The following is a 9,763-nucleotide window of genomic DNA, read 5'->3' as shown; positions in this document are numbered from 1 at the left end:
GCTCTCCCCAATCCAACATCTTCAGCTGCAATCCTAAAAACATGAAGGGGTAAGGCCCATAGAATATACCAGGATTAATTTCTGAGTAAACACACACCTGTTTGCAGGTTTATTCAAGTGTGGGTCAAGAATGAAACAGCAAGGGAGTCACCTTAATAGTAAGATGATGAAAGGAACAGTGTGAAACACACTTATTTATTTAGGGAATATATTAATGTGGGAAGAAAATACTAATTCCTCACCAAAGCCCTGCAATCATTGCTTGCTGAAAATGAAGACATTTACACCCAATGTATTAATGCTGCAAGGGACTTTTTTATGTGTCATTATGACAGGTGGTGGAGGGAGCGAGCCACCATTCCAGTGAGTGAGCCTGTCCCTGGCTATAGTACAGTACTGGTGTTAGCCCTCTCACTGGTCAAAGCTGAAGGAGTTAAGGGGCAGAGGGATTAGGAGAGAGACCCAGCTAGAGAAGATGAAACAGGTTTGTAAACACAACTGAAACCAGTTTAGGTTAGATTTTTTTAAGTAAGCAAAGGGATTTTATTCCACTGAAACATTACTGTTTACAACTTCAAAAAGAGGTACAAGTAATTTTCACCTGTGAGCTGATATATATGTATTAATTAGGTATCTGTCCAAAAAGTGTTAGGAGAGGCAATAATTTTTAAATGGGAACGGAAAGAAAATAGAAGACAAGAAGAATTAATCCTAATCAAAGAGGGACAGTCAATTGTGGACAAAAGATGGACTTTGAGAAAGTCCCCAAAAGAAAGCCTAGCCAAGCAAAATCTAAACTGAAAACTCAGAAAAATACCAAGATGAAGATTTTAAAGATAATCAGCAAAACACACACACACACACACACACACACACACACACACAAACACGTGACAACTGGAGACGCCAAGAGTAAATGAAGGAATATGAAAGGGTATAAATCAAGTTTTGCTTACTTTTCAAACTAGTCTTTGGATGTAAAAAGGAGCACATGGAAGCACATAGATGGATATGAAGTTGGCTTAAAGCACAGTGAAAAATGGGTAGGGGAAATGGAAAGTTTTTTTTTATTTTAAAAGGCAACTAGAGAAGCCATCTGGTGTTAGGAAAAGGGTGAGGTTTTCATTGCTAAAACTAGAAAAGCCAAGATTGGGAAGACGTTAGCACAGGAAAGACTTAGAAGCAAGAAGTGTTGGTGGATCCAGGCTGATGAAGTGTAGCTGGTAACACAATAACTGAAAGCCCTCTGCAATGTTCTTAGTAATACTTTGATAATAAGGTTTTGTTTTTTACTGAAGCCAGGAATAGGAGAGATGAGAAGGGAGGGATTTTGGGAGCATTGCAGGCATACTTCTTGTCTCTTGCTAGAAAGTCTGGAAAGTCCTTGTGTGTACCACCTTCTCTAAGTTCTTTGTTTTTCATCTAGCCCTGAGAGTGGCATCTAGCATCTGTAACCCTCCCTTAGAATGAGTGTGGCAAGATTTTGGACGATAGCCAGTGCCAAGAAGGTAGCAGCAGCTTTAGCAGCAAAATGCACTTGTCATGGGCCAGAGTATTTTACCTAATTTGAAGCTATGAGGGAATTGCAGAAGATGGGCACCAAAATATTGAGGGTTTTTTTTTGTTCCTTGAGATGTTTCTAAATCCAGAATGTCCCAAACATGCCAGCATTTGAGGAAGATAAAAACCACAAGCAAACTGAAGGTGACTTGCCGGTTCCAGTGTGGAAAAGCAAAAAAAGTCATTTTGAGGGTGAAGCTGCTGATGGCAATGATAAGAAAGAGGTGGCTTGTCCTTGGCTCCTGTGGAGGAGGAGATCCAGACCCTGCGTGAAAGTGTGTTATTTCTCCTAGGAAAGTTCTTCCTGGGTGACCTCACTGCCTCTTAGCCTAACCCAGGGGTTCCCAAACTAAAGCCCGGGGGCCGGATGCGGCCCAATTGCCTTCTCAATCCGGCCTGCGGATGGTCCAGGAATCAGCATGTTTTTACATGAGTAGAATGTGTCCTTTTATTTAAAATGCATCTCTGGGTTATTTGTGGGGCATAGGAATGCGTTCATATTTTTTTTCAAAATATAGTCCGGCCCCCCACAAGGTCTGAGGGACAGTGGACCGGCCCCCTGCTGAAAAAGTTTGCTGACCCCTGGCCTAACCTACCTCACAGGGTTGTTGTGAGGATGAAATAATGAGGGGGACAATTGTACCACCTGTGCAGAAAATTATGTAAAATATGGGAAATGGACCTCAAAAGGTAATGATGCAACAGGGCAGGCAAAACTATCACCACTACATAATGTGGCTGTGATTGCAATAACTCTCTCATTACAGCCTACAGTTTCACTGAGAAATTCATCTGCTGCAACCATGTTTTTGGATTTTTAAAAATGTTTTATTTTTGCTAAGCAATTTCTAGGAACTGCTATTTAGTTCATAACTCACACAGCACAAAGCATTGACTCTATAATATTAAAACTTGGATCATCTCCAGTACTTCTGTTTTCAAGGTGATCCTTTAAAAATAACGATTTAAAAACTAGATCTAACCAATTGATTGTTTTGCCTTTAACCTCTCACTTGTTGCAGCTGAAGGAAGGTAACTATCAAATACTCTTGACTTTTCAGAGGTGGCAACACACACAAATACTGAACAAGTGATGTCTAAATGCTATATCATAATGATAGTAACAAGACAGATGTATGCATTCTGACTTAATGACATCTAGGTGAGCATCTCTTTGCTTTGCTGGAAGGAAAATTTATATTGTGTTCCGTCCGCAGCTTTTTCTGTTAAGGTTCTTTTCGGTCGCGATACAACCATCACACCACCGTAAGCTCATTGGACAAATGTAGGATATAAATGTAATTACACATAAAGTACAAATTAAAGTTCCCATAGAGCCTGTATTGAGCAATCCTGTTCATTCAATCATGTTTTTTTTTCCCAGAAGAGAACTTGAAAAACCAAGGTGGTCGCCATCTGTGCATCCAATCAGAGGAACTTCTGCCACCAGGATGCCACTGCAGAGGAGGCCCTATTCTGTGTTACCACAATGAGGTTTACCTGCTGGTAGGAGAAACTAGTGATTCTAGATCGCAGGCTAGGGAGGAAATCTCTATTGTGTTCTGTCTGCAACTCATTGTGCTAAGACTCTTTCAGGTTGCAGTGACAGAGTTGTCAGAAGAGGCCCCATTCCGTGTCACCACAATGAGGCTCAGCTGCAGGTAGGAGAACACTTCTTATTTTGTTCCAGCTCTTCTTTCCTTCAGGTTTCACAGAGTCCCAGAAGTCATGGTGGTAAGAAAAGCTGTTTTCTTTTTTTAAAAACAACAACAACTCATTTACTGTAGGGTTGGTCGAAGGTGGCTGGGCACACAATAGTGACTCTAGATCAGTGTTTCTCAACCAGTGTGCCTCCAGATGTTTTGGGACCACAACTCCCATCATTCCTGACCACTGGTCTTGCCTAGCTAGGGGTGATGGGAGTTGTAGTCCCAAAACATCTGGAGGCACACTGGTTGAGAAACACTGCTCTAGATCACAGACACATGAAGCTGCATCTCAAATAGACAAACGACAGGGTGAACATTGAGCAATCTTCCCTCTTTCCACACCAAGCTTAATGGCAGAGATTTAAGTCTGAATCTCATCTCTCCGTTGTGCCCCTCTAGATCAATGGCTCGTCCAGCTTCAAACAGAAATGCTGGTCAAAATGGTATTTCAAGATTGAAGGACATTTGGGTATCCCTTGCTTGGGTAGGGAGAAAATCTCTACAGTATTGTGTTCTGTCTGCAACTAATTGTGCTAAGACTCTTTCAGGTTGCGGTGACTGAGTTGTCAGAAGAGGCCCTATTCTGTGTCACCACAATGAGGCTCACCTGCAGGTAGGAGAAGACTTCTTCTTTTCTTCCAGCTCTTCTTTCCTTCAGACTTCCCAGAGTTCATTCTACCTGAAGTGAGAGTCACCTGCATTTGGACTGTGCTGCTTTAGGTGAGTTCACACTCAACTGTGTTTTTTCCCCCCAAGACTTTTTTTGTATTGGTCTCTCCTTTTTCCCATTTTCTTTTCTGCATGTTTCTCCATAGGTCTCTCCAAAGAGCTTTTCTTAACATGTTAAGGTTTTGCTTTTCCCCTTGTTGCATTGCTCAAAAAAAAAAAAAGCAAAAGACACTGGTGGTCGGCACTCCTGGTTCCCAAGAACAGGGTTCAAATCCCTGCGGTGTCCATGCTTACTTCCAATGCAACTGCTATCTCTCTCTGTCTCTCTATCGCTCTACAGTATGTCTCTCTATCGCTCTCTATCCCACACTGCCCAAATAACAATTGGCTCCCTTTTTCTTAAGCCAAAGCTTTAGCATGGGAGGGTGGTGACTTCAGTGACTGAGCTTGATTCTTAACTCCACCATTGCACCAAAGGACCATTTCAAGCACCACCTTCTTGGCAATGTGCTGTTGCTGGGAAGATGCTCACTTGATGTGTCACTGGTTGTGTGTCTAGGTTGGCTGGATCAGGTGGCTGCTTCCCTTCTTAGCGTTCCCAGTCACTGGTGTGAGAAGTCTCTCTATGGATCTGGTCTGTGTCTGTCTGCATTCCAGACTCTACTGGAGGAGCAATTCTCCCTGCAAAGGTAACAGACAAGGTGACCTTATGGGGAAAACATGCTGTGGAGCTTGCTATGTAGGGTGGTGTTTTTGTTTTTTAACAATTCATGATCAATAGCTTACCAATCTTCTGTCAGTAAATGGTGAATCATGAAGCAAGGAGACTTAGGAGACCTGGGCAAGGTGTGAGGCAGGTGCAGGTGCAACTTTGATTACAGGTGTTCTGGCAACTTAGAAAGTTCAGTGTCTGTTTGCTTGCTTTCAAATTGGCAGGGACAACCAACTATTGTGCAAGGAGGCCTCTGTTTCAAGGCCAGGTTTGATGTGCTTTCTCATAACTGAGTCTGTTTTTGGAGGTCACATGGCAAGCCTGTAAATTAAAAAGATATTGTTGAAATGAAAAGTGTCAACAGAGAGATTTCCAGTGCAACCCTACCTATGCATGTCTACTCATGAGTAAACCCACCTGGGTTCAAAGGGACCTGTTCCCAGCTAAGTGTGTGTAGGATTGTAGCCTTTATGATGCATCAGACTTGGTCTACATCTGCCTCGGCCCCGGACACACTCACCAGGTGCTTGGAAGCTGTGGCTGGATGGCTACGTGGGAGCCGACTGAAGCTAAATCCTTCGAAGACAGAGGTCCTCTGGCTAGGTCGGGACGACATGGAGTTGGGGGGCCAACTCCCATCTCTTGCAGGGGCTCAATTAGTGCCAGCGCCTTCTGTCAAGAGTTTGGGTGTAACCTTCGACGCCTCCCTCTCCATGGAGGCGCAGGTTGCATCCACAGCAAAGGTGGCATTTTTCCATCTCCGCCGTATTAAGCAGCTGGTCCCTTACCTCTCTCGCCCTGATCTGGCCACAGTGATCCATGCGACGGTCACCTCCAGGCTTGATTATTGTAACTCGCTCTACGCGGGGCTGCCCTTAAAACTGACCCAAAAACTCCAGCGGGTGCAGAATGCCGCGGCGAGGCTCCTTATGGGATCACATTCATCCAGTGCTTTACCAGCTGCACTGGCTCCCGGTGGAGTACAGGATCAGGTTTAAGGTGCTGGTTTTGACCTTTAAAGCCCTATGCGGCTTGGGACCCTCGTACCTACGGGACCGCCTCTCCTGGTATGCCCCGCGGAGGACCTTAAGGTCCACAAACAACAATATTCTGGAGATCCTGAGCCATAAGATGGCTAGATTGGCCTCTACTAGAGCCAGGGCCTTTTCAGTACTGGCCCCAACTTGGTGGATCGCTCTTTCCCAGGAGACCAGGGCCCTGCGGGATCTGTCATCTTTCCGCAGGGCCTGCAAGACAGAGCTGTTCCGCCTGGCCTTTGGGTTAGACTCAGCCTGACCCCTGTGTTTTCCTCCCTCATGGCTTGGATTTATGGACTACTTGAAATGAGGCTGCACTTTAAATTTTAATACTGTATTTTAATCTATATTTTAATTAATTGTTTTTATGTTTTATTGTAATTCTGTTGGTGTGAGCCGCCCTGAGCCTGGTTTTTGACTGGGGAGGGCGGGGTATAAATAAAAATTTATTATTATTATTATTATTATTATTATTATTATTATTATTATTATTTTAAAGGGACTTAAAAATGCTTTAGTAAATATAGGATGCATAGATTTTTTAATAAACTTGAGACATGAGCTGTCCAAAGGGAAGTAAGCACTTTTGCATCTCATTGACTTCAGTGAAAGAAAGTCAAGGTGGTGTTTAATTCTTCCATGGACACACACTGCTTACATTGATCTGGATTGTGCCCTTGCATTTTTCAAATAATTACTGACAAGCCCAAGAAGTCCCCAAGAATGGTGCCATTTAGTCACAATGGAGAATGATTGGCTTTTTTAAAAGCAGGGTAAAGGGAGGTTAACCGTAAGCATTACAGCAAATGGTCACTTATAGCCCTTGCCAGAAAACTAATTAACAACACCATCTAATAATCAGGTTTTAAAATCCTGAGTCCTAGTGTGATCTTCCCAGAGCAGGGGTTCCCAACAAAATTTTCTCGAGGACCCCTCATCGAGCCGCTATTGTGACAAAGACCCCCATTAATTCCTAATCCTAAAATTAAAAAGTGAGAGCCAAATTAAGTCTTTTTATATTTTATATTTATACGTTTTTTACAGTTACAACAGAGTACTCCATCAGTATACAGTTAGTTTTAATTTTCAGTTCTTAATGAGATGAGTTAAATCTGTCCTTTGAGTCCATTATTTCTGAAATATTAGGTTCCAAACTTGAAACTTTCACTCTGAAATCCGACTGCATGTCGAGCCGATTCCTATATTTGTTTTTCATGAAACACATGGAAGAAAATGCTTGCTCACACCGATATGTGGTTGCAAATGGAAGGATCTTTTTCATTGCCTTATCTCCAAGTTTCTTGTAATCCTTGCGTAGTCCAACGCTTTGTTTACAAACACTACTGTTTTGCAAAGAGGCGGCGCGCGCCAGGGAGGAGGGAGGGGAATGGAGAAGACAGGGTACCTGCGTAGTAGTGCACAAATAAGGCGATGTGCGCAAAGCATCTTGGGGAGGTGAGCGTTAGTAGAATGCGCGCGCTGCCTCTTTGCAAAACAGTAGTGTTTGTAAAGCGCCACCTAACGGCATACAGCAGAACTACTGCCTCTATCTAATTCTAGTTTTGCGCTAGACTCTGCTCATGCAGGAAGCGGCCAAAACAAAAAATCTGTTATCATACGAAATATATTTAATATATTTTTTATTCTAATAGCATCTTGCGGACCCCTCTGGCATAGCTCGCGGACCCCTGGGGGTCCCCGGACCACCTGTTGGGAACCACTGTTCCCAGAGCATCCCTGTGATCCATCATTGGCTCCAGGCAGAGGACAATTGACCTTTTGAGAGACGAAGAGATGAGGCAATCAGGGATGCCTATGACAGGAGCGCAGGAAAGGGAATCTGAAGCAGAAAATTGCTCTCGCCGTATTACTAACACATCTAATTTGAGGACATCCTGGCACAACCAAATTCACACAGAGAGACATGCAGGAAGGGCATAAAAACTGGGGAAGACCTGGTTGTTTGCAGGAAGACTTTCTGGGGCTGTGTGTGTGAGAGAGAGAAAAATGGACCCACATTTGGGAGAGGCCAGACCTGTTGATTAAGGCTTTGGTATTTTATAGTGCCCCAAACTCCACCCTGGGAGCCAGCAAGGCAGCGGCACTGGTGGAGAAAGGGGTGGGTGGTGGGTGCAGAACGCCCTGGGGGTCATCCCTGGGTGTGTGTGTGTGTGACATCACCGCCCCACTCCTCCTGGGACACTCGCCGTGGGCGGCACCCCTCTGAAACGCTCACTGCACTCCCCTGAGCCACTCACTAACCCCACTCCCGGGCGCACAGCATGTGCGCCGCTCCGGATGCCGGAGCGGCTAGCTCCGCCTCTGGACATCAAGAGAGAAGGATCCCTAGAGCGACAGAAACATGAGGCACATTATCCAGGAGTTCTTACTGGCTATTATGAGTGGGGCTAGTGGGAGTCCAACAACATCTGGAGAGCTGCAGGTTCCCTAGCTCTGCTATAACTGGTGGGGGAGACAGCATTGGTGGTAAACCCAGACATGTATTCATGCTTCTTGTGCAGGCAGGCCTGCGAGCGCTCCAGTTGGAGAACAGCCTTTACCAAAGGTGTCATGGGCTTTGAAGAAACTCGATCTCAGGGCGCAAGGGAGAAACGTGCTAAGAGGAAGGCATGCTTGGCAAATCCACACCGTGATCAACTCCCGCCTGGAAACCAATGTCCCCACTGCGGAAGGACGTGTGGATCCAGAATTGGTCTCCACAGTCACATACGGACCCATTGTTAAAACAGTGTTTAGGGAAGACAATCTTACTCAGCTACGAGTGATCGCCAAAGAAGAAGATGTATTTTCATGCACAATTCACCATATTATTTGCCTTTTTTGGTAGACATTACTTGGCTGGAGAATCTGGGGGAAAATGTGCACAGTAAAAGAAATTCACACAAATATATTGATCATTTTTTCAAGATGCCTTTTTTGACGGAAAAAACAATTTGCAAACTGATGTGGAAATGTGGAGAACTTAATAGGAAAATGAGAAACTCAAGAGACAGAAATTGACAGATTTGCCCACAGCTAGTAGTGGTCTTATAGGAAAATTTACAATTGCTGAGTGGTATGCGATTATAATTCATGCTCAAAGCATGCGTGGCTACAATGCACCTATGCATTTTCTGTATGTGTGCATAATCCTTGGCGAGTGTCAAACCCCATGGCCTTTAGAAATCTACGCATAGTGGGAGGAGCTCCTCAGGACTGGGATTTTGAGGAAAGAGGGATCTTGGGAAAGTTGAGAACTCATAATTCCTTTGTATCTCTTGTGGCTGCCTCTCATTACAGTGAGGAACCTAGACAGAAGACTTCTGTTTCCAAACTGCTTTAATAATTTTGTGCATTTGGGACACAAATATTTCACATCCATTTTGACTCCAGTAAGGTCTGTGTTATGAATGCCATATTGGATATTTCTGGCTTCCCACCCGTATTGCAACACTACATGACTAGAACCATGTTCTAGAACTATTTCCTTTGTTCTAGAAGCATTGGTGAATACCTGGGGCTGTGGAGTCCCCAGGGAGGGTCGTTGGCAGGGGGGGGGGAGAAATGGGTATACTTGATCAGGGTCTGAGCTACACCCTTTTCTATTACCTAACACAGCACAACTTTTTGCATGACTTGAATGACTGAACCCCCCTCCTCTGATGTTCTTTCTGAACTGCCTCTTACTCCTTCTACCTGCCCATTTTGGATCTGGCTTCCCCTTTTAAAAACAAACAAACAACATTACCCAGAGTTCTTCAAAAAGAAACTTGCTAATAGATTTTGCTAGGGCCAATGAATGGGACAGGAGATAGCGATCGAGGCTTTTTTTATATGCTCTTCTTGACCAACGAGAGCTCCTGAACAAGCTGTGGAAACCCCACTTCCTCTGCTAGGTGCAAAAAAGCAAGTGCTCAAGTCAAGCAGCCCTCGTTTCTTTGCTGATTACCATGGGAAGGCAAAGAGTGCCAGAGAACATGCTTGGTTTGTGCAGCACACAAGCTAGGCTGGTCGGATGTGTTTCATTGCATAAAATGTATAGCGTGCAAAATTCATGTTGGGGAGACAGCTGTGAT

The sequence above is a fragment of the Zootoca vivipara genome, chromosome 15, assembly GCF_965207765.1.
Source record: "Zootoca vivipara chromosome 15, rZooViv2.hap1.1, whole genome shotgun sequence".
Taxonomy (NCBI): domain Eukaryota; kingdom Metazoa; phylum Chordata; class Lepidosauria; order Squamata; family Lacertidae; genus Zootoca; species Zootoca vivipara.
Note: the sequence above shows the minus strand (reverse complement) of the source record.